Below are 23,170 nucleotides of genomic sequence, written 5' to 3'. Positions count from 1 at the left end.
ATCAGACAAAATAGACTTTAAAATAAAGACTGTTACAAGAGACAAGGAAGGACACTACATAATGATCAAGGGATTCAATCCTAGAGGACATACAATTATAAATATTTATGCACCCAACATCGGAGCACCTCAATACATGAGGCAAATTCTAACAGCCACAAAAGAGGAAACTGACAGTAACACAATAATAGTGGGGGACTTTAACACCCCACTTACACCAATGGACAGATCATCCAGAAAGAAAATAAATAAGAAAACATAAGCTTTAAATGACACAATAGGCCAGATAGACTTAACTGATACTTATAGGACATTCCATCTGAAAGCAGCAGAATATACTTTCTTCTCAAGTGCAGCAGAATGTTCTCCAGGATAGATCACATCTTGGGTCACAAATCAAGCCTCAGTAAATTTAAGAAGATTGAAATAGTATCAAGCATTTTTCTGACCACAATGCTATGAGATTGAAAATAAATTACAGGAACAAAAACTGGATAAACCACAAACACATGGAGGTTAAACAATACACTACTAAATAACCAAGAGATCACTGAAGATATCAAAGAGGAAATCAAAAAATACATAGAAACAAATGACAGTGAAAATACGATGATCCAAACCTATGGGATGCAGCAAATGCAGTTCTAAGAGGGAAGTTTACAGCAATTCAATCCTACTGCAAGACACAAGAAAATTTCAAATAAAGAACCTAACTTTGCACCTAAACCAGCTAGAGAAAGAAGAACAAACAAAACCCAAAGTTAGTAGAAGGAAATAAATCATAAAAATCAGAACAGAAATAAATTTTAAAAAATGAAGAAAACAATAGCAAAAATCAATGAAACTAAAACCTGGCTCTTTGAGAAGATTAAAAAAAAATTGATAAACGTTTGCCCAGACGCATCAAGAAAAAAGGGAGAGGATTCAAATCAATAAAATTAGAAATGAAAAAGGAGAAATTACAACTGACACTGCAGAAATACAAAGGATCATAAGAGACTACAACAAGCAACTCTATTCCAATAAAATGGACAACATTTTAGAAGAAATGGACAACTTCTTAGAAATGCACAAACTGCCAAACTGAATCAGGAAGAAACAGAAAATATGAACAGACCAATCACAAGCACTGAAATTGAAACTGTGATTAAAAATCTTCCAACAAACAAAATTCCAGGACCAGATGGCTTCACAGGCAAATTCTATCAAACATTTAGAGAAGAGCTAACATCCATCCTTCTCAAACTCTTCCAAAAAATTGCAGAGGAAGGAACATTCCTGAACTCATTTGATGAGGCCACAATCACCCTGATACCAAACCAGAAAAAAAATCACAAAAAAAGAAAATTACACACCAAATTCACTGATGAACAGAGAAACAAAAATCTTCAACAGAATACTAGGAAACAGAATCCAGCAACACATTAAAAGAATCATACACCATGGTCAAGTGGGATTTTTCCCAGGGATGCAAGGATTCTTCAATGTATGCAAATCAATCAATGGGATATACCATATTAACAAACTGAAGAATAAAAACCATATGATCCTCTCAATAGATGTAGAAAAAGCTTTTGACAAAGTTCAACACCCATTTATGATAAAAAAAAAAAAAACTCTCCAGAAAGTGGGCATAGAGGGAACTTACCTCAACATAATAAAGGCCCTATATGACAAATCCACAGCAAACATCATTCTCAATGGTGAAAATCTGAAAATATTTCCTCTACGATCAGGAACAAGACAAGGATGTCCACTCTCACCAGTATTATTCAACATAGTTTTGGAAGTCCTAGCCACGGCAATCAGAGAAGAAAAAGAAAGAAAAGGAATCCAAATTGGAAAAGCAGTAGTAAAACTGTCACTGTCTGCAGGTGACATGATACTATACATAGAAAATCCTAAAGATGCCACCAGAAAACTACTAGAGCTAATCCATGAATTTGGTAAAGTTGCAGGATATAAAATTAATGTACAGAAATCTCTTGCATTCCTATACACTAACAATGAAAGATCAGAAAGAGAAATTAAAGAAACACTCCCATTAACCTGTGCAACAAAAAGAATAAAATACCTAGGAATAAACCTCCCTAAGGAGGTAAAAAATCTGTACTCAGAAAACTATGAGATACTGATGAAAGAAATCAAAGATGACACAAACAGATAGAGAGATATACCATGTTCTTGGATTGGAAGAATCAATACTGTGAAAATGACTATACTACCCAAAGCAATCTACAGATTCAATGCAATCCCTATCAAATTACCAAGGGCATTTTTCACAGAATTAGAACAAAAAAATTTTACAATTTATATGGAAACACAAAAGACTCCGAATAGCCAAAGCAACCTTGAGAAAGAAAAATGGAGCTGGAGGAATCAGGCTCCCTGATATCAGACTATACTACAAAGCTACAGTAATCAAGACAGTATGGTACTGGCATAAAAATAGACACATAGATCAATGGAACAGGATAGAAAGCCCAGAGATAAACCCCATAGAATGGAAAAAAGACAGTCTCTTCAATAGCAGTGCCAGGAAAACTGGACAGCTACATGTAAAAGAATGAAATTAGAACACTCCCTAACACCATACACAAAATTAAACTCAAAATGGATTAAAGACGTAAATGTAAGACTGGACACCATAAAACTCTTAGAGGAAAACATAGGAAGAACACTCCTTGACATAAATCACAGCAAGTTTTTTTTGACCCACCTCCTACAGTAATGAAAATAAAAACAAAAATAAACAGATGGGACCTAATGAAACTTAACATCTTTTGTACAGCAAAGAAAACCATAAACAAGATGAAAAGACAGCCCACAGAATGTGAGAAAATATTTGCAAACAAAGCAACTGACAAGTGATTAATCTCCAAAATATACAAACAGCTCATGCAGCTCAATATCAAAAAAACAAACAACCCAATCAAAAAATGGGCAGAAGACCTAAGTAGACATTTCTCCAAAGATGACATACAGATGGCCAAGAGGCACATGAAACGCTGCTCAACATCACTATTATTAGAGTAATGCAGATCAAAAGTACAAGGTATCACCTCACACAGGTCAGAATGGCCATCATCAAAAAATCTACAAACAATAAATGCTGGAGAGGGTGTGGAGAAAAGGGAACCCTCTTGCACTGTTGGCAGGAATATAAATTGATACAGCCACTATGGAGAACAGTACGGAGGTTCCTTAAAGAACTAAAAATACAGACTTCCCTAGTGGTCCAGTGGTTAAGAATCTGCCTTCCAATGCAGGGGGCACAGGTTTGATCCCTGGTTGGGGAACTAAGATTCCACATGCTGCAGGGCAACTAAGCCTGCATGCCACAACTACGGAGCCCACGTGCCACAACTACAGAGCCCACGTGCTCTGAAACTCACCTGCCACAACTAGAGAGAAGCCCATGCAGCTCAATGAAAGATCCTGCATGCCACATCTAAGACCCTATGCAGCCAAAAATAAATAAATAAACAAATATTTTTTAAAAAACTTAAACTAGAACTACCATATGACCCAGCAATCCCACTACTGGGCATATACCCTGAGAAAACTATAATTCAAAAAGACACATGCACCCCAATGTTCATTGCAGCAGTACTTACAATAGCCAGGACATGGAAACAACCTAACTGTCCACTGACAGTTGAATGGATAAAAAAGATATGGTACATATATACAATGGAATATTACTCAGCCATAAAAAGGAATGAAACTGGGTCATTTGTAGAGAAGTGGATGGACCTAGAGTCTGTCATACAGAGTGAAGTAAGTCAGAAAGAGAAAAACAAATATTGTATGTTAATGCATACATGTGGAATCTAGAAAAATGTACAGATGAACCTATTTGCAGGGCAGGGATAGAGATGCAGATGTAGAAAACGGATGTGTGAACTTGGGGGGGGAAGGGTGGATGAACTGGGAGATTCGGATCGACATATATACACTACCATGTGTAAAACAGATAGCTAGTGGGAACGTGCTGTATGGCACAGGGAGCCCAGCTCAGTGCTATGTGGTGACCTAGATGGATGGGGTGGAGGTGGGGTGGGAGAGAGGTCCAAGAGGGAGGGGATATATGTATACATATAGCTGATTCACTTCATTATACAGCAGCAACTAACACAACATTGTAAAGCAACTATACCCCAATAAAAATTAAAAAATTTTTTAAAGATAATATGGATGGACCTGAAGGTATTATGCTAAGTAAAATAAGTCAGACAGAAAAAGACACATACCATATGATTTCACTTATATGATTCCACTTATGTGGAATCTAAAATACAAAACAAAATGAGAATAGATTCATAGATACAGAGAACAAACTGATGATTGTGGGGTTGGGGGGAGAGTGAAATAGACCAAGGGGATTAAGAGGCACAAACTTCCAGATATAAAATAAATAATTCATAGAGATATAATATCAGAATAGGGAATATAGTGATAATATTACAATAACTTTAAATGGTGACAGATAGTAACTTGACTTACAGTGTTAATCATCTCATAATGTAGATAAATGTCATATCACTATGTCATATACCTGAAACTGATATAACATCGTATGTTAATTACACTTCAATTATAAATTAAAAAATAGATAAGATGTGAAGAAGGGAGAAAGAGAGAGGAAGGAAGGAAGGAAGGGAGGGAGGAAGGAAGGAAGGAAGGAAGGAAGGAAGGAAGGAAGGAAGGAAGGAAGGAGAGAAAAACATTAGTCACCCCACCTCTAGAGGAAAATGGATTATAGAAGTTCAGAAATAACAGGTGAAAACACCTAGAAAACAATGAATTGTCTAAAAGATTTACACATTTTAAATGTCCACATTAAAATATATGAATAAGATAAGTAAAATATTTGAAAGCAACTGTATTTGGAGTTGAGCCCAATCTCTCTCCTCTATTGCAATAGTCCTATGTAAAGTCTTCCTTACCATTTTAGCAAGTGTCAGAATAATTATTTAACAACAGCTGTTGCTCAGGCTCCTAATGGTATAATATAATCCAGTTCATCTAAAGTCCCAGAGTGAGATCTTTGTGCTAAAGAAAAGAAAACCTTCAAGATTTTGCACCATGTCAGATATTTCTTTCTTTTTGTGCACAAAATAAACCTATCATAAGATATTTGTAAATAATATATCCAGTAGGGTTGATATCCAAACTATAGAAAGAGTTCATACAACTCAATATAAAAAAAAATCAATTAAACAATGGGCAGAGGACCTGAACATTTTTCCAAAGATATACAGGTGGCCAGCAGGCACATGAAAAATGCTCAATATCACTAATCATCAGGGAAATGCAAATCAAAACCATGATGAGGGGACTTCTCTTGTGGCCCAGTGGTAAAGAATCCGCCTTACAATGCAGAGGACGTAGGTTCGATCCCTGGTCAGGAAACTAAGATCCCACATGCCGCAGGGCAACTAAGCCCACGCACCACAACTACTGAGTTTGTGCACCTCAACTACAGCCCCCGTGCCTTAAACTACAGAGCCCACGCGCCCTGGAGCCTGCACGCCACAACGAGAGAGAGAAAACCCACACTCGACACCTAGAGAGAAGCCCATGCGCCGCAACGAAAGATCCCACATGCCTCAGTGAAGATCCCATGTGCCGAAAGTAAGACCTGACGCAGCCAAAAATAAATAAAATAAACAAATAAATATTAAATAAGTAAAAAAAAAAAACCACATGATATCACTTCACACTTGTCAGAATGGCCATATATCAAAAAGACAGAAACAACAATTGTTGGTGAGGATGTGGATAAAAGGGAACCCTCAGGCACCATTGGTGGGAATGTAAATTGGTTCAGCCACTCTGGAAAATAGCATAGAGGTTCCTCAAAAAATTAAAAATAGAACTACCATACAATCCAACAATTCCACCTCTGGGTATTTATTCTAAGAAAACAAAGACATTAATTCAAAGAGATAAATGCATCATTATGTTCATTGCAGGTTTCAAGATATGGAAGCAACCTAAGCATCCATGAACAGATGAACAGATAAAGAAGACGTGGTGTGTGTATATATATATACATGTATATATACATGTATTTATATATAAAATGTTAGTCATAAAAAAGAATGAAATCTTGCCATTTGTGACAACATGGATGGACCTAGAGTGTATTATGCTAAGTAAGATAAGTCAGACAAAGAAAGACAAATACCGTATTTCACTTATATGTGGAATTTAAAAAACAAAACAAGAATAAATTCACAGATAGAGGAAAAACTAATAGTTGCAGGGGGAGTGAAATAAGTGAAGGTCATTAAGAAGCACAAACTTCCAGTTACAAAATAAATAAATCGGGACTTCCCTGGCAGTCCAGTGGTTAAGACTGTGCACTTCCACTGCAGTGGGCACATGTGTTCGACCCCTGGTAGGGAATCCCACATGCTGCGTGGTGTGGCCAAACAAATAAATAATTAAAAATTTTTTAATTAAAAAAATAAATAAATCATGGGATGTAATATTCAGAATAGGGAATATAGTCAATATTATAATAACTTCAATGGTGACCGATGGTAACTGGACTTAGTGTGATTATTGCATAATGTATAAAAATATTAAACCACTATGTTACACATCTGAAACTAATACAATATTGTATGTCAAGTGTAACTTAATTTTTAATAAATAAATAATTGATATTTTTACATTTTTTAAATAAAAATAAATAACCTATCATTGCACTGGACCTTCAGTTTTCTGTAAATGGGAGGTTTACTCAAGGTAAACATTTAAAACACACCACAGGGACTTCCCTGCTGGTGCAGTGGTTAAGAATCTGCCTGCCAATGCAGGGGACATAGGTTCGAGCTCTGGTCCAGGAAGATCCCACATACCGTGGAGCAATTAAGCCCGCGTGCCACAAATACTGAAGCTCAGGCACCTATAGCCCGTGCTCCCCAACAAGAGAATGAGAAGCCCACGTACAGCAAGGAAGAGTAGTTGCTTGCCGCAACTAGAAAAAGCCCGCGCGCAGCAACGAAGACCCAACGCAGCCAAAAATAAATAAATAAATATTTTAAAAATAAATAAATAAAACACCCACAATTTCGTAATCCTGCTTTGTCACTTCTCCTTTTTTTTTTTTTTTAATGTACTGGGATTCTCTAAACAAACAAAAAAAAAAATGGAACTGCTGTCACAATGCGTTTCCTGCCTACATTCTGGGCATTTCTCCTTTCCAGAAACTGGCTCCAGCTGCATCTTGGGCCGCGGGGGTCTCAACACTTCTTAGGCCTGGCCTCTCCTCTCCTCTTTAGGACTCTAAGCAAAACCGGCCACCTGGCCTGGCCTGGCCTGCAGCCCCCAACAACTGACCTCATTGCTTAACTAGGGTGGGAGAATCCCCGCAAATTTGCTTCTGCTACTCTCTGCTACCCTCTGCTGGTCATGGGTGTTAGTAGCACTCAACCTTCCACCCTCCTTCCCAGGTTAAGGAGACAAAGAAAGAAAAGCAAGGACTAGAAGAGAGTGCAGAGGACCAGAGAAAGGAGATAGCTAGTCACCGAAGGCAAGAGTGTGCAAGGTGTTGAAATTTCCAGGAGAGAGGCGAATGACTGGATACTGGGGAAAGATGTTGTTTTTCTAGATGAACATTAATATAGTTACTTACAGGAGGTGGGGGAGAAATGTTTGGCTGACACCTGTGCAAAACCAGGAAGCAGGAACCTCCCCCTCTTTGTAACCAAGAGACTGACACTGTGAAGCACTCACCTTCACGGGGCGCCTCCCCTCCACCTCACTTAAGTTAACCAAATGCCCTTCTGTCCACCCTTCATCAAAACCCTTTCACAAGAAAGGCTCTTGTAAACCTGCAGGCGAGCCTCTTTCAATTGTTTAGAAATAAAAAGATATTAGATATCATCCAGTTTAATATCCTTCCTTTATAAAAGAACACTGTGCTCTAGAGCCCGTGAGCCACAACTACTGAGCCTGTGTGCCACAACTATGGAGCCTGTGCTCTAGAGTCCACGAGCCACAACTACTGAACCCATGCACCACAATTACTGAAGCCCGCACGCCTAGAGCCTGTGCTCTGCAGCAAAAGAAGCCACTGCAATGAGAAGCTCACACACTGCAAAGAAAAGTAGCCCCCGCTCACCACAACTAGAGAAAGCCTGTGTGCAGCAATGAAGACCAAATGCAGCCAAAAAAAAAAAAAAAAAAAAGCATAATCTAACAGATGCAAACTATTATATATAGGATGGATAAACAACAAGGTCCTCCTGTATAGCACAGGGAACTATATTCAATACCTATGATAAACCATAATGGAAAAGAATACGAAAAAGGATATATATATATATATATATATATATATCTGAATCACTTTGCTATATAGCAGAAATTAACACAACATTGTAAATCAACTACCCTTCAATAAAATTAAAAAAAAAAAAAAAGAAGCATAATCTTCCTCGAGGCAGCCCCTGGCCTCACTAAATGCTAGTGTGTTCCTCAGTCCTGACAACTGGAAATGCCCATCCACACAGCCCAACATGTCCTAGGGGTCCTCTTTTGGATTTGTGGGACTGATTTAGCTGGTAAAGATACAAGGAACCACTTTTAGGTTCAGACACTTGATTACTTGTATAGCAAAAGGAAGAACAACCAAAAGTGCCCCAGCTCCCCATGGCCCTCTTCCCACACACCAAAAAGACAACACCTCTTTCTCTGAGCTCAGAGAAGAGGTAATGGAGCACACTGCAAGATCCAGTCACCTACAAGTCAACACAAGAAACCTCAGAATGAAACCTAACTTGCCGGCACCCTGATCTCAGACCTGTAGCATGCAGAATTGTGAGATATAATTTCTGTTGTTGAAGCTGCCGGGTCTGTGGTACCTTGTTACAGCAGCCCAAGCTCACTGAGACAAAGTTTTGCCTGCATGGCCCGTGTCTCCAGGGCACCATGGGAGAACCATGGCCCTACAATCCCCTCCCTCCAACACTGCCCAACTTTCACCTCTATCACAAACACACTCCACGGCATACCTCAGAAAGGTTGAACCTTGGACACCCCTGGAATAACCCAGAGGAAATGAGGAAGAGAAGGAAGAAGTTAATGGTCAGACTGTCATGCTCCCCCAATTTTCTCTAGTTTCCTTTCTTTCTTTCTTTAAGTAGGTGTGCCAATGGCTTTTTATAAAAATTTTTTATTGGCATATATTTGATTGACAATGTTGTGTTACTAGTTTCCTTTATTTCTAACTATTAAAAGCGCATTCAGGGCTTCCCTGGTGGCACAATGGTTAAGAATCTGCCTGCCAATGCAGGGGACACAGGTTCTAACCCTGATCCGGGAAGATCCCACATGCCGCGGAGCAACTAAGCCCGTGTGCCACAACTACTGAGCCTGCGCTCTAGAGTCCGCGAGCCACAACTACTGAAGCCCACGCACCTAGAGCCTGTGCTCCCCAACGAGAGAAGCCACTGCAATGAGAAGCCCTTCCACTGCAATGAAGAGTAGTCCCCGACTCGCCACAACTAGAGAAAGCCCATGCACAGCAACGAAGACCCAATGCAACCAAAAATAAATAAATAAATTTATAAAAAATAAAAGCACATTCCAAAAAAAATACTGCATAATAAAGAAGTAGACATATATTAAAAAAAAAAAAAGCACAATCAAAGTCCATCTTACACATGGTTGCCTCCTCATCTTCTTCTCGCAGGGGTCAGAACCAAGTTTTGCAAATAGTAAGTACACAATCAATTTCTGTTTGATTATATGCATTAGTTTAAAAGGACTCAATTTCTTTTTCCTCAGCAATTTCAAGGTAATCAACACTGAAAATCTTGCGCCAGGACTATGCAAAACATGTTGCTGACATCACCCTATTTAACCCTCTGAACTATTTTTGCTCACACTCATGACACAAAATGTGTGGGGGTTTCTTCTACCCAGCAACTGATTCTGCAAATGTCTGGACTCGAATTGGGTGTCCTACAACTCAATTCTTATACTATCTACCCAGAATTAGTGTCAAATCTCACAAGTTAAAGGCTCAGTCCCACAAGACTGACCCCACTACATATGCCAATCAGATGTCCAGGTTGTCATGGGTACTTCTAAGCAACCAGTTATAAATGCAAGGGTTACCAGGCCCACTCCCCAACTCAGTTTCAATAATTTGCTAGAGAGGCAAACTACTACATACAGAATGGATAAACAACAAGGTCCTACTGTCTAGCACAGGAAACTATATTCAATAAGCTGTGATAAATCATAATGGAAAAGAATATGAAAAAATATATATATATACATATATATGTATAACTGAATCACTTTGATGTATAGTAGAAATTCACACAACATTGTAAATGAACTATACTTCAATAAAATAAAAGGTAGATAATTTTCTAGAATGACTCACAGAACTTAGGAAAGTATTTACTAGTTTTTTATAAAGGATATAACAGTAACAACCAAATGGAAGAGACACATAGGACAAGGTATGGGGTGGGGGTGAGTTTCCATGCCCTCTCCAAGCACACCACCCTCCTAGTACCTCCATATGCTCACCAACCTGTAAGCTCTCTGAACCCCACCATTTAGGGGTATTTTTTATGGAGACTCCGTCACATAGGCATGGTTGATTAAATCATTGGCCGTTGGTGACGGAACTCAATCTCCAGTCCCTCTCACCTCCTGAGAGGTTGGGCAGTGGGGCTGAAAGTTCCAACCCTCTCATCACAACTATTGGTTCCTGTGGCAACCAGTCCCCATCCTGAAGCTACCCAGGAGCCCAACTTGAGTTCAAATAAGTTCAAATAAGTATAAACTCAGGTATGGTTGAAAGGGGCTTATCTGAATTAAAAAATATACTCTCTCATGCATATCACTCAGGAAGTATCAAGGATTTTAGAAACTCTGTGTCAGGAACTAGGGACAAAGACCAAATATATATTTCTTATTACCAACATCCTTATTCTATTAATGAGGGAATTGAAGTTTAGATAATAATCATTGCTTGCACTACAGTGTGTTATATTTAAGAAATGGTTCTGTATATATTGTAGACTGTATTCTAAATTATAGTATAGTGCCTATATAATCACACATATGCTATATAAAATGTACTATTCTATAACCTAGAAGTATTGTACATTAGTAGATATTATTACATTATATAATAACACATCTATTAAATGTTTTACTCCTATAATAACCCTATAGGGTGAGAACTAACTATGATTACTATCATTTGAGGAAACTGAGCTACAGTGAAGTTACATTAGTGCACAAGATCACACCATAGGAGGGACTTCCCTGGTGGTTCAGTGGCTAAGAATCTGCCTTCCAATGCAGGGGATGCAGTGGGTTTGATCCCTGGTTGGGGAACTAAGATCCCACATGCCGCAGGGCAACTAAGCCCATACCACAACTAATGAGCATGCGGGCCACAACTAGAGAGCCCACGCACCACAACTACAGAGCCTGGGCACCACAACTAGAGAGAAGCCCAAGAACCACAAAAAAGATCCCGCGGGCAGCAATTAACACCTGATGCAGCCAAAAATAAAATAAATATTTTTTTTAAAAAAAAGATCACACTATGGGACGTGGCAGCTGAGCTGATCTAAAAGTTGTGCAGCCCCACAGGCACTTCCCTGGCGGTCCAGTAGTTAAGACTCTGCACTTCCAATGCAGGGGGTGTGGGTTCAATCCCTGGTCAGGGAACTAAGATCCCGCATGCCATGCAGTGCAGCCAAAAAAATAAAGTTGTGCAGCCCCAAATCCTTTGCTCTCAACACTCCCCTAAACTGCTCTTGTCTGAGTCCCAGGCCTGAATGTGGACCTATCTCAAGGTTCTTGGTCACTGTTTCTCAGTACATCAAAGAATCTTCTTCAATTTTATAATATTCTCTCCCTACTTCAATTTAAAATGTTTATACCCCCAGTCACTTAGCAAAACTCAGCTTCATATTTCCTTGATTCTAAATCTTGCATTTGACAAAAGATGCTATATATAAAGTTAAAAGAAAAATGATGAAGGATATATTTGTGAAAAGATTCTCATTTTATATAATAAATTATTACTATCCAAAATGTGTAAAAGGCTCCTGAAAATAAACGAGCAAATAAGACTTATATGCTGAGAACTATAAAACATTGATAAAGAAAATCAAAGATGATTCAAGGAAATGGAAAGATACCCCACACTCTTGGAATGGAAGAATTAATATTGTTAAAATGGCCATACTACCCAAAGCAATCTACAGGCTTAATGCAATCCCTATGAAATTACCCATGACATTTTTCACAGAACTAGAACAAGCAATCCTAAAATTTGTGTGAAACCAGAAAAGACCCAGAATTGCCAAAGCAATCCTGAGAAAAAAGAACAAAACTAAACGCATAACCCTTTCAGACTTCAGACAATACTACAAAGCTACAGTAATCAAAACAGCATGGTACAGGCAAAAAAACAACATATAGCTCAATGGAACAGAAGAGGGAGCCCAGAAATTAACCCACACACCTATGATCAATTAATCTTTGACAAAGGAGGTAAGAGTATATAATGGAGAAAAGACAGTCTCTTCAGCAAGTGGTGTTGGAAAGCTGGACTGCCCCTTATAAATCTAGGAAGTTAGAACATTCCCTCATAACATATACAAAAATAAATTCAAAATGGCTTACAGACTTAAATATAAGACATGACACCATGAAACTCCTAGAAGAGAACATAGGCAAAACATTCTCTGATATACATCATAGCAATGTTTTCTTAGGTCTGTCTTCCAAAGCAATAGAAATAAAAGCAAAAATAAACAAATGGGACCTAATCAGATTTATAAGCTTTTGCACAGCAAAGGAAACCATGAACAAAATGAAAAGAAAATCTATGGACTGGGAGAAAATATTTGCAAATGATGTGGCCAACAAGGACTTAATTTCCAAAATATACCAACAGCTATTACAACTCAATACAAGAAAACAAACAACCCAATCAAAAAATGGGCAGAAGACCTAAATAGAGATTTCTCCAAAGAAGACATACAGATGGCCAACAGGCACATGAAAAGATGCTCAAGATCACTAATTATTAGAGAAATGCAAATCAAAACTACAATGAAGTGTCAACTCACTCCAGTCAAAATGGCTGTTTTCAAAAAGTCTACAAATAATAAATGCTGGAGAGGGTGTGGAGAAAACGGAATCCTCCTACACTACTGGTGGGAATGTAAATAGGTGCACCATTATGGAAAACAGTATGGAGGTTCCTTAGAAAACTAAAAATAGAGTTACTATATGATCCAGCTACCCCACTCCTGGGCATGTATCTGGAAAAGAAGAAAACTAATTAAAAAAGATACATGCACCCCAACGTTCACAGCAGCACTATTTACAGTAGCCAAGACATGAAAGCAACCTAAATGTCCCTTGACAAATGAAGGGATAAAGAAGATGAGGTATATATATACAATGGAGTATTATTCAGCCACAAAAAAGAATGAAATAATGCCATTTGCAGCAACCTGGATGGACCTAGAGATTATCATACTAGGTGAAGTAAGTCATACAGAGAAATACAACTATTTTGATGTCACTTATATGTAGAATCTAAAAAATAGTAAAAATTTATTTACAAAACAGAAACAGGGGGCTTCCCTGGTGGCACAGTGGTTGAGAATATGCCTGCCAATGCAGGGGACATGGGTTCGAGCCCTGGTCTGGGAAGATCCCACATGCCGCGGAGCAACTAGGCCCATGAGCCACAACTACTGAGCCTGCATGTCTGGAGCCTGTGCTCCGCAACAAGAGAGGCCGCGATAGTGAGAGGCCCCGCGCACTGCGATGAAGAGTGGCCCCCGCTTGCCCCAACTAGAGACAGCCCTTGCACAGAAACGAAGACCCAACACAGCCAAAATAAATAAATAAATTAATTAATTAAAAGAAAAAGAATGCAACACAATTCTTTAAAGAAAAAAAAACAGAAACAGACTCATAGACATAGAAAACAAACCTATGGTTACCAAAGGGAAAGGGAGAGGAGGGATAAATCAGGAGCTTGGGATTAACATATACACATTGCTATATATAAAATAGATAACCAACAATGACCTACTGCAGAGCACCGGGAACTATACTCAATACCTTATAATAACCTATAATGGAAAAAATTTTTTTCTAAAAGATAAATGATGAATTATATATTTGTGAAAAGATTCTCATTTTACTTTTCTATATTTATTTATTCATTTATTTATTTGGCTGTGCCGGGTCTGAGTTGTGGCATGCAGGATCTTTTAGTTGCAACATGTGGGATCGAGTTCCCTGACCAGGGATTGAACCCAGGCCCCCTGCATTGGGAGCGTGTAGTCTTAACCACTGAACCACCAGAGTAGACCCAAGATTCTCATTTTATATAATAAATTATTAATATCTAAAATGTGTAAAGTGCTGTTAAAAATAAAGAAGCAAATAAGACATTTTATTATTTATGTTGCCATGTGTATAACAAGTTGCTTAAAACAATAAACAATTGTAGTGTCTGTGGGTCAGGGTTGTGGGTGTGGTTTGGTGGGTGTTTCTGGCTCAGGGTCTCTCTGGAGGCTGCATTTACGATTCAGACAGTAGGGGCTTCCCTGGTGGCGCAGTGGTTAAGAATCCACCTGCCAATGCAGGGGACACAGGTTTGAGCCCTGGAAGATCCCACATGCTGCGGAGCAACTAAGCCCATGCGCCACAACCACTGACCTGAGCTCTAGAGCCCGAGAGCCACAACTACTGAGCCCGCCAAGCCACAACTACTGAAGCCCGCATGCCTAGAGCCCGTGCTCCATAAGAGAAGCCACCGCAGTGAGAAGCCCGCAGAAGAGTAGCCCCCGCTCACCACAACTAGAGAAAGCCCGCTCACAGCAACGAAGACCCAACGCAGCCAAAAATAAATAAATTAAAAAAGAAAAAATTCAGACAGTTGCTAGACTCTGAGGCTTGCCTGGGTTTACAGGATCCACTTCCAAGCTAGCACTCAGCTGCTGGCAAGAGGCTTCAATTCCTGGCCACAATGCCCTTCCCATAGAACTGCTCACGATATAAAAGTCGGCTTCCCAACTTCTATGAGAGCGATGAGATAGACAGAGGGAGAGAGCACAAGTGGGCAAGGGAGCTACCAAGATGAAAGCTTTTGTAACTTAATCCTGGAAGGGATATACCATCTCTTCTGCCTTAAGCTGTTGGTCTCACAAACTAGCCCCGGTAGGATGTGGGAGGGAGCCACATAGGGTGTGAGCCGCAGAAGATAGAATAGAGGTCATCTTGGATGCTGGGTGCCATTAACATAAAAATGGTTATCCATATAAAAAGATATTTGTCCCCCCAGTGATTAGGTAATGCAAATTATAACAAAAAGAACCCATTTCTCTGTTAGATTAGCAGGAACTTTAAAAGTCTGACATAATCTATCATTGACCACAACGCAGGCAAGTGGGTATGCTTACACCTTATCCTGGAAGTGTGCATTGAAAGGACAATTTGCAGTAACCTCTGAAGTAGTGACTCCACTTCCTAGGTTTCTCTCCTGAAGGAATACTGACTTACGTTCACATGATTTATGTTCAGGGGTGCTCAGGGAAGAACTGCTTGCTGTACAAAGAGAATAAAGAACAGAATGCCCATGAATAAGGAACCATTATTTCATATCATATCCACAGTGCACATAGTATGTTGCTAAATGAAGAAATCTTCATGCCAAATATATGTATCTTGTGATCTAATTTAAGTAAAATAATTTTTTTAAAATCTCCCATGCAGGTGATAAACACACACACACACACACACACCAGCAAAAATACAGGAAACCTGCATACCTTGTTCACTCCTTAACCCACAGGGCTGTGAACAAAGACATTCTGGATAAAAACTATGTCCCAAAATATCTGAATATAGATAAAGATAAATCTAGAAAGTTGCATAGTCAATTATAGAGAACGATATGATGAGGGAACATTCCCATTTGGGTGTGTGTGTATTATATACAAAACCACAAATATGTACTTAAGTTTTGGAGTTTATTTCCTTCCAACAACATTGCTACAACCAACTGTAAACAAAAATCATGAAACTGGACAAAGTCAGCAAGACTGATACCATCCTGGCCTTCAGAACTCCTCTCCAAGGGCTTTTAAATCCCAAATTCAGTGCGAAGAAGTTAGAAGAGGAGAAGGATGAAGAGGAAGGGGAGGAGGAGAAAAAGTAGGAGGAAGAGAAATAGGAGGAAGGGGAGAAGGGGGAGGAGCATGGGAGAGGAGAAGGGGGAAAGAAGAAGAAAAAGAAAGAGACGAGGGCTTCCCTGGTGGCGCAGTGGTTGAGAGTCCGCCTGCCGATGCGGGGGACACGGGTTCGTGCCCCGGTCCGGGAAGATCTCACATGCCGCGGAGGGCTGGGCCCGTGAGCCATGGCCGCTGAGCCTGCGCGTCCGGAGCCTGAGCTCCTCAACGGGAGAGGCCACAACAGTGAGAGGCCCGCGTACCGCAAAAAAAAAAAAAAAAAAAAAAAAAAAAGCCCAGTCCAGGCGCTGCAGTGAGCTGGTCTAGGGGCCTGTGTGTGGAGTGCGCGGCACCCAAGTGGACCCGCCTGAGCGTGAAGGGGAGCTCAGCCGGTCGTGGCATGCGCGGGACACGACGCCTGGACGTCTGCCGCTCATCTCCCCTGAGAGTTGCTTCCGCATTTCCAGCAATACATATTCGACCAGCCGGGTTAGCTCTGCTAAGGTAGCTCGGGTTTCGTGGTGTTAACACTCCCCCACTAATTTTCTAGCCCACGGGCTGGACTCAACGGATGATTTTGAACCCCGCAAACCGCCCGAAGCATCTTCTCCGCCCTCTGGTGGTTACAGCAAAGTGAAACTGTTAGAGAAATTCAACTCCCGCTGAACTCGGAGTTGCAAGGAATAGATTTATGACGACTCGAGGAGGAAAACGCATGATCTTGCAATTTGTGTTTTTAAAATGTCCAGAGCTTGTGGCTCTCCACGGGTCACCATTTCACCGAAAGTGCCTGTTCCCAACTGATGCAGTTTGAATGTGATGTCCTCGGAACACCTCCGCGGTGCTTCGAAAGCCTGGAATCCGCCCCGCACAATGGATCGCGCCTTTGTCACTGTATTCCCTCCTGTCTTCCAGATCCTCTGGGTGTGCTCCCGGCAGGCTCTGGGTCTCGTGTCCTGTACTCCCCTGAACAAGTTTTGATTTTGACTGCAAGGAGGTAACTCCTCAGCCCCAGGCCAGGGAGACCCAAAAAGGGTGGAGCCCCAAGATCTCCCCTGGGAGGCGGCGGGCAGCAGTACACTTTATAAAAGTGTTTTTCAGCCTTTGAGCCAGCAAGCCACTTTAATTTTAGAAGAGTTGCCGATTGGAGCAGACATTGTGAGGAAGTTCATAACTTAAAACGCCCCCCTCCACTACGGGGGGTACCGAGGTGCATCTCTGCCTTCCCATTCTCCAGCAGAGAGAGGAGGCGCGCCCGCCCCAACTAAACTCTAAAGCCACCCCTGGAGTTTGGTCAGAGAGGGATGCTTCAGGCGTTATAGCCCCGCCCTGCCTGGGGACTTTTCCTTTTGTTCCTCATTAAAAAACAATGGTTGGGGGTGAGGGAAGCGAAATGGGCGAAGGTGGTCCAAAGGTGCAAACTTCCAGTTTACTTCCTGGGGTAGTAAAGTACGTCATGGTGACGGTTGTTAACCAGTGTATCGTATATTTGAAAGTTGCTTAGAAAGTAGATCTTAAAAGTTCAAACACATGGGCTTCCCTGGTGGCGCAGTGGTTGAGAATCCGCCTGCCGATGCAGGGGACACGGGTTCGAACCCTGGTCCGCGAAGATCCCACATGCTGCGGAGCAACTAAGCCCATGTGCCACGACTACTGAGCCTGCGCTCTAGAGCCCGTGAGCCACAACTACTGAGCCCGCGTGCCACAACTACTGAGTCTGCGCTCTAGAGCCTGCGAGCCACAACTACTGAAGACTGTGCACCTAGAGTCTGTGCTCCGCAACAAGAGAAGCCGCCCGGGCATGGCAAGGAAGAGTAGCCCCCTCTCACTGCAACTAGAGAAAGCCCCGTGTGCAGCAACGAAGACCCAATGCAGCCAAAAATAAAATAAGATAAATAAATTTTTAAAAAACCGTTCACACACACAACTGTAACTTTGTGTGGTGATGGATTTAACTAAAATTGTGTTAACTAAACTTACTTCACAATATGTACATATACCCCAGGTAGTTTTGATGTAGGCGGGCTTCCACTGCTCTTTGAGAAATACTGACAGGCCAGTGGTGCTAAAATGCAGATTGGAAAGACTTTCACCTAGTACTTACAATTTGGAAGGTTTTGGAGGGAGCCAGGAATCAGGATTTTCATTACACACACAGTTTCAAAGGCTACTCTTTAAGAACTCATAATCTAATAATATGGTTACTGGCTCTCACGCTTTTTTAAATTGAAAGCCAAAGAAATATATTTAACATTGTATCTAGTACATATGTATTTATGTATATGTAAATATGCACGTATGTATAAAATGGGAGCAAACCTTAGGGAAAAATACTGACCTGACATAGCCTGATAAGAAAAAGCGGCCCCTCTATAATCGGAATTTTGTCAAGTGTTCTAAAAGTTAAAGTAACACAACAAAAAAATTCCTTTCATTTTCCTCACTCAAGGCCCTGCTTCTCTTTGTTGTTCCCAATAAAGCCGGGACTCCTCTGATTCCTCTTTTAAATGTATATCTGGATCCCTTTTCAAATGCAAATTCCACTTTATCTATGGTTATTTAAGGTAGATTTCAAAAACACATGCTTGGATGGCTTTTCAAACCTAGATTGTGAGTTTACTTTTGAGGACTTCCCAGACACCCTGTGCTGATCCCCAAACCAAAAGCATTTGGAAGGTGGGACTGTCTCCTTTTGTTCTCTCAAAGAACCCATAAACTTGTGGAGATAGGAACTGTAATTAAGTAACCAGTGGTTTCTTGCTGGTGGATACTCCCCTCATTCTTACTTCTCGCAGATCTTGAAAAAACAAAAGCCCTATTTCAAACATACCAGAGTCTATGGACTCATTTCCAAAACTAGAACAATGTGCTCTGGCATCTAATCTCCACTAGTCTCTTCCATTAAAAAAATAATAATACTGGACCACTACGTTGATTAAACCATGCACAACTCACTGGGTGAAACACACCAGTCTAAGACCTGTTGGGAAAGGATTTGTTGTGAGGTTCCAGGTTTAAAGGGCTCCCTGTTCTCGTTCTGAGTGGCATTCACTGAGCCCTCAGGACCTGGGCGGACAACAGTCCAAAGAAACTGAACTCGCAGATCTTTTTTTTTTTTTTTTTTAAGTCCCCAGTAGGAAAGACGAGTGCAAAAGGCGCTGGGTATCAGAGATGTTGGTGGAAGTGTAAGGAGAGGGAAGGCAAATTCGTAAAACCTGGTGAGGAGCTGTAGTCGAAGGAGAAGACGGAAGCTCAGACCCGGGGGCGATTTGCCCTTCGGCAGTGGTGCTCAACTCTGGGAGACCAGCTTTCCTTTTTCATTTGCGAATGTGAGGAATCCCCGCAGGTGCGCAACAGCGGCGGTGCAGGAAAGCCAGCGCGGTGCCACGCCTTTTCTTCTCGCTTATTCAATTTGTCATCAACGACGCATCGGAACAATCGAGAGGCAAAAACGTGTTCGCTTCCTTTTTTCAGAAGATTCCCTAGGAAAACGATTTGCTTTTTAAATTTCTTTGAACAACCTTTCGCCCTAGAAATGGGAGAACTGAAATTCTGGTTAATTCTGATTTCAAATATCTGCGTGGCAATTTGGGAGTAAACATTCATCCCCAAGGCCTCTCCCATTCATCTATGGGAGAGGGGAGGAACTACCTAAGACCCCGTAATGTCACCCCTCCAAGGGTGATAGGGCCAGCGCGAGCCCTTCTTACCGCGGTGTCACGGAACCAAAGTTGGTGACCGGTGGTTACCGACAGTGGCGGGCGGCTTCTGGGTCCAGCCGTCTGCCGGAGTAGCCTGTTTGAGATACAGCGCCCACCCTTAGAAATTCCCGCGCGGGCGCCTATGTACTTGGCAGGATGCACACCTCCCCGATCCTCGCCTTCCCAGCCCGAAGAGCGACGGCAGAGAGGCCACTGTTCTAGACCCTCCCTTGCGGCCAGCCCACCCCTCCCTAGGCTTCAGGGCCTTTGTGAGGCGCGACAACCTGCGTCAGAGAACGAACGTGGCACTGGCGGGGCTGACCCCCAGGAACTCCTGGATCCCGGGCGGGGGCCACCGGTGGAGATGGGGTGGGAGTAGGAGGAATTACGCAAGGCGGGAGGGTTCAGTGGAGAAAGCAAGGGAGAAGTCCAAGGGCTTGGAGTGTCCGGCTTCCAGCAATGGGAAGGCTCTGTAATAACAGAGAGACCAGGCAATGGTCCCTGTAAAGAGTCCCGGAAATCAGGGGTCAGATGTACTTGCTGTGTCCCTAGAAATTCCTCAAATGCGGCTGTTAACTTTTCCAGGCTTTTTCAACTCAGTTAAGGAGTCTGACACTGGATAATTTCTGAGGATTTATCAGGGTGTTAGCTCTGTACTACTAGAGTAAGTAAATTTTAAAACAAACGAACAGACAGACCGCGCTGGGTTGCTGTCGCCATCGTTGCAGCCCCTTGGGTCTCAGCAAGACCGGTGATGCTCCAGAATGGGAGACAAGCCAGTTTGGGAGCAGAATGTATCCAGCTTCATTCAACATTACTACCAGTTATTTGATAACGACAGAACCCAACCTGGCGCAATTTATACTGACGCGCCATGCCTTGCCTGGAAAGGACAGCAGTTTCAGGGGAAAGCTGCCATCGTGGAGAAATTGTCTAGCTTCCATTCCACAAAATCCAGCACAGCATCACGGCTCAGCACCATCAGCCCATGCCAGATAGCTGCATCATCAGCACAGTTGTAGCCCAGCTCAACGCAAGTGAAGACCCTACCACGGGGTTCCATCCGTTGTTCCTATTAAAAGAACATCAACTGATGTTTGGGTTTGCACCAATGACAGGTTCAGGCTTGCCCTGCACAACTTGGGCTAACGCTCTCCCAGCCAGGCACTCATGCTGTTTCCTCCTCCCTCCTCTTCCCGATACTATTCACACTTCTCCAGATGCTCCAGATGCTCCGAATATCATACACAAATGAGCAGGGCCACGGTGGGAGTGAGCGCAGGACGCCGCTGCTACTGAGGTATTGTGCATGATGTTTGGACGCTAGACTAGCTGCATCTGACAGGAGAAGTTTGTGCTGTACCAGCGCATGACTTGGAAACACAAGTTAATGCAAAAGGTTGTCTTTTTTTTTTTTTAATCTACTGACAAGTTGTTTTAGTAACCCAAAGAAGTGAAGGAGAAAGCTTCTGCCTCACTGCCCAGATGTACTGATTTGTTTCGATGTTTCAGTGCCTCGTGATACAATAAAACCACGGAAATTTTCTTACAAAAACAAACAAACAAACAACCTTTTTAAAGAAATTATACCAAGTAGTTGTGTCAGGGGTAAAGGCAGATGTTTTTGGAAGTGAGGCTAAGGATAGAAGTAGATGATAACCTTTCAACCAGAAGAGATAATGTAAAGAAAGAAAATAGGAACACAAAGTAACATTTACATGATCTATTCTTAAAGTGGGAAATCTACATCATCCAAGCCACAGGGAAGATAGCTATGTTCACATCAAGTTGGTTTTAGATGGTACATCTGTCTCATTTGTTAAGTCCCATTAGCCTTCCTCGTGGCAGAGCTGGGGAGTCCCTAGGAAGGCTACCAGCATGAGCCAGACCCAGGGCCCACCTTACAGTTCAGAATTCTGGCTCTTACCATTCAGGATGAGGTTTAGGAGCCAGACCTTTCTCATTTCCAAAGCCCACAACACAGGCTTTAGGATGCCTTTTCTCAGCAAGCTATTACAAACCAAGAGGTTTTTGTTCCCAGACATTCCACAGATCTGGGAGAGAATTCTTACCTGGCAATGTCTTTCCACAACCTAATGGTGACTGAGACATACAAGAGCCCCCTTCAGCGACTGGATTCAATCACAGTTATGGGGCAGCCGACTTTCCAGCCTTCAACTCCTGTACTCACTATTAACTGTCTACTTTCTTGTCAATTCAGTAAGCCAGCAGCCCACACATCTCTCTCCTGGGTTTCCCCCAAATACTAACTGAACTCTAGTACCTGTCAAGATCCCCTTAGCCTAATGAGAACCGTTCATCAACACTCCATTTTGTTAAAAGACCCATAACAGCTTATGATAGTGTTACAGAAAAATTATTCATGACACTAGTTAAAGCACAATAAGGCTGATCTTGGGGAGGCAGCGGTGACTGGTGGCGTGAAACGAGATCTTAATTCCCTGTCCAAGAATTGAACCTGGGTAGCTTGGATGAAAACCAGGAATCCTAGCTACCACACCCCCTGGCTCTTGCCTCCAGTGAAAAATGCATTTCTCACGGAGGCAAAAACTGTAAAAACAGGTACAAAGTTTATTATTAGAGACATAGCACAACAACAAGTGGGAGAGCAAACAGAGAAAGTGTGTTTAGTTAAGACAGAAGCAAGGCAGAGATGCACACCCCGAGAGAAAGGGTGTGGGCATCCTGCCTAATGAGGAGGAGTGCAGTAAAGAGGCGGTTAGGTCATTTATATAGGGCAGTTCTTCCGGGTCTTTGTTTACCTTTGACCAATTATCTGGTTTCTTTTTCCACACCTGACCTGCCTTAGGACCCTCCCCAACATGCGGGTGCAACTTTTTTCCAAGATGGATTACAGCCCAGAGGCCTATGGGACGGCCTTAGCATCACATATTATGGGGTGGTGCCCCTCCTTTTTGACCCGCAAGGAGCCTTTCTGCGCATGTGCAATGTTTTCCTTGCCCCAAGGATGGAGAAATGTATGACCTCTTGATCTTTTAACAAGGTTTAGCCCCTCCCTGTCCATAAAAATGTCAAATGTCCGGTAATTTACCCTATTTCTCTTGCTGGTTTTTATATGGAGGTGCAGATCTTGAAATATAGACAGGAGTCCGGTCATAAATATGTAGTCCTGGAGCCCGTTTGTCTCTTGCTTCAGGAAATGTAAACAGGGGGCTGGTAATGAATGTCTGGCCT

General features: G+C 41.8%; 1 pseudogene across 1 annotated transcript; it reads left to right on the top strand.

Annotated features, from left to right (window-relative positions):
• The first annotated feature begins 20,718 nt into the window (after positions 1–20,718).
• Positions 20,719–21,103, top strand: LOC309960116 (nuclear transport factor 2-like; annotated as a pseudogene). Its single transcript has one exon. The product of its transcript is annotated as a nuclear transport factor 2-like (transcript).
• Positions 21,104–23,170: the final 2,067 nt, after the last annotated feature.

Source organism: Leucopleurus acutus, assembly GCF_964270905.1.
Source record: "Leucopleurus acutus genome assembly, chromosome: 3".
NCBI classification, from domain to species: Eukaryota; Metazoa; Chordata; class Mammalia; order Artiodactyla; family Delphinidae; genus Leucopleurus; species Leucopleurus acutus.
Note: the sequence above shows the minus strand (reverse complement) of the source record. Positions and strands in the feature narration are given on the sequence as shown.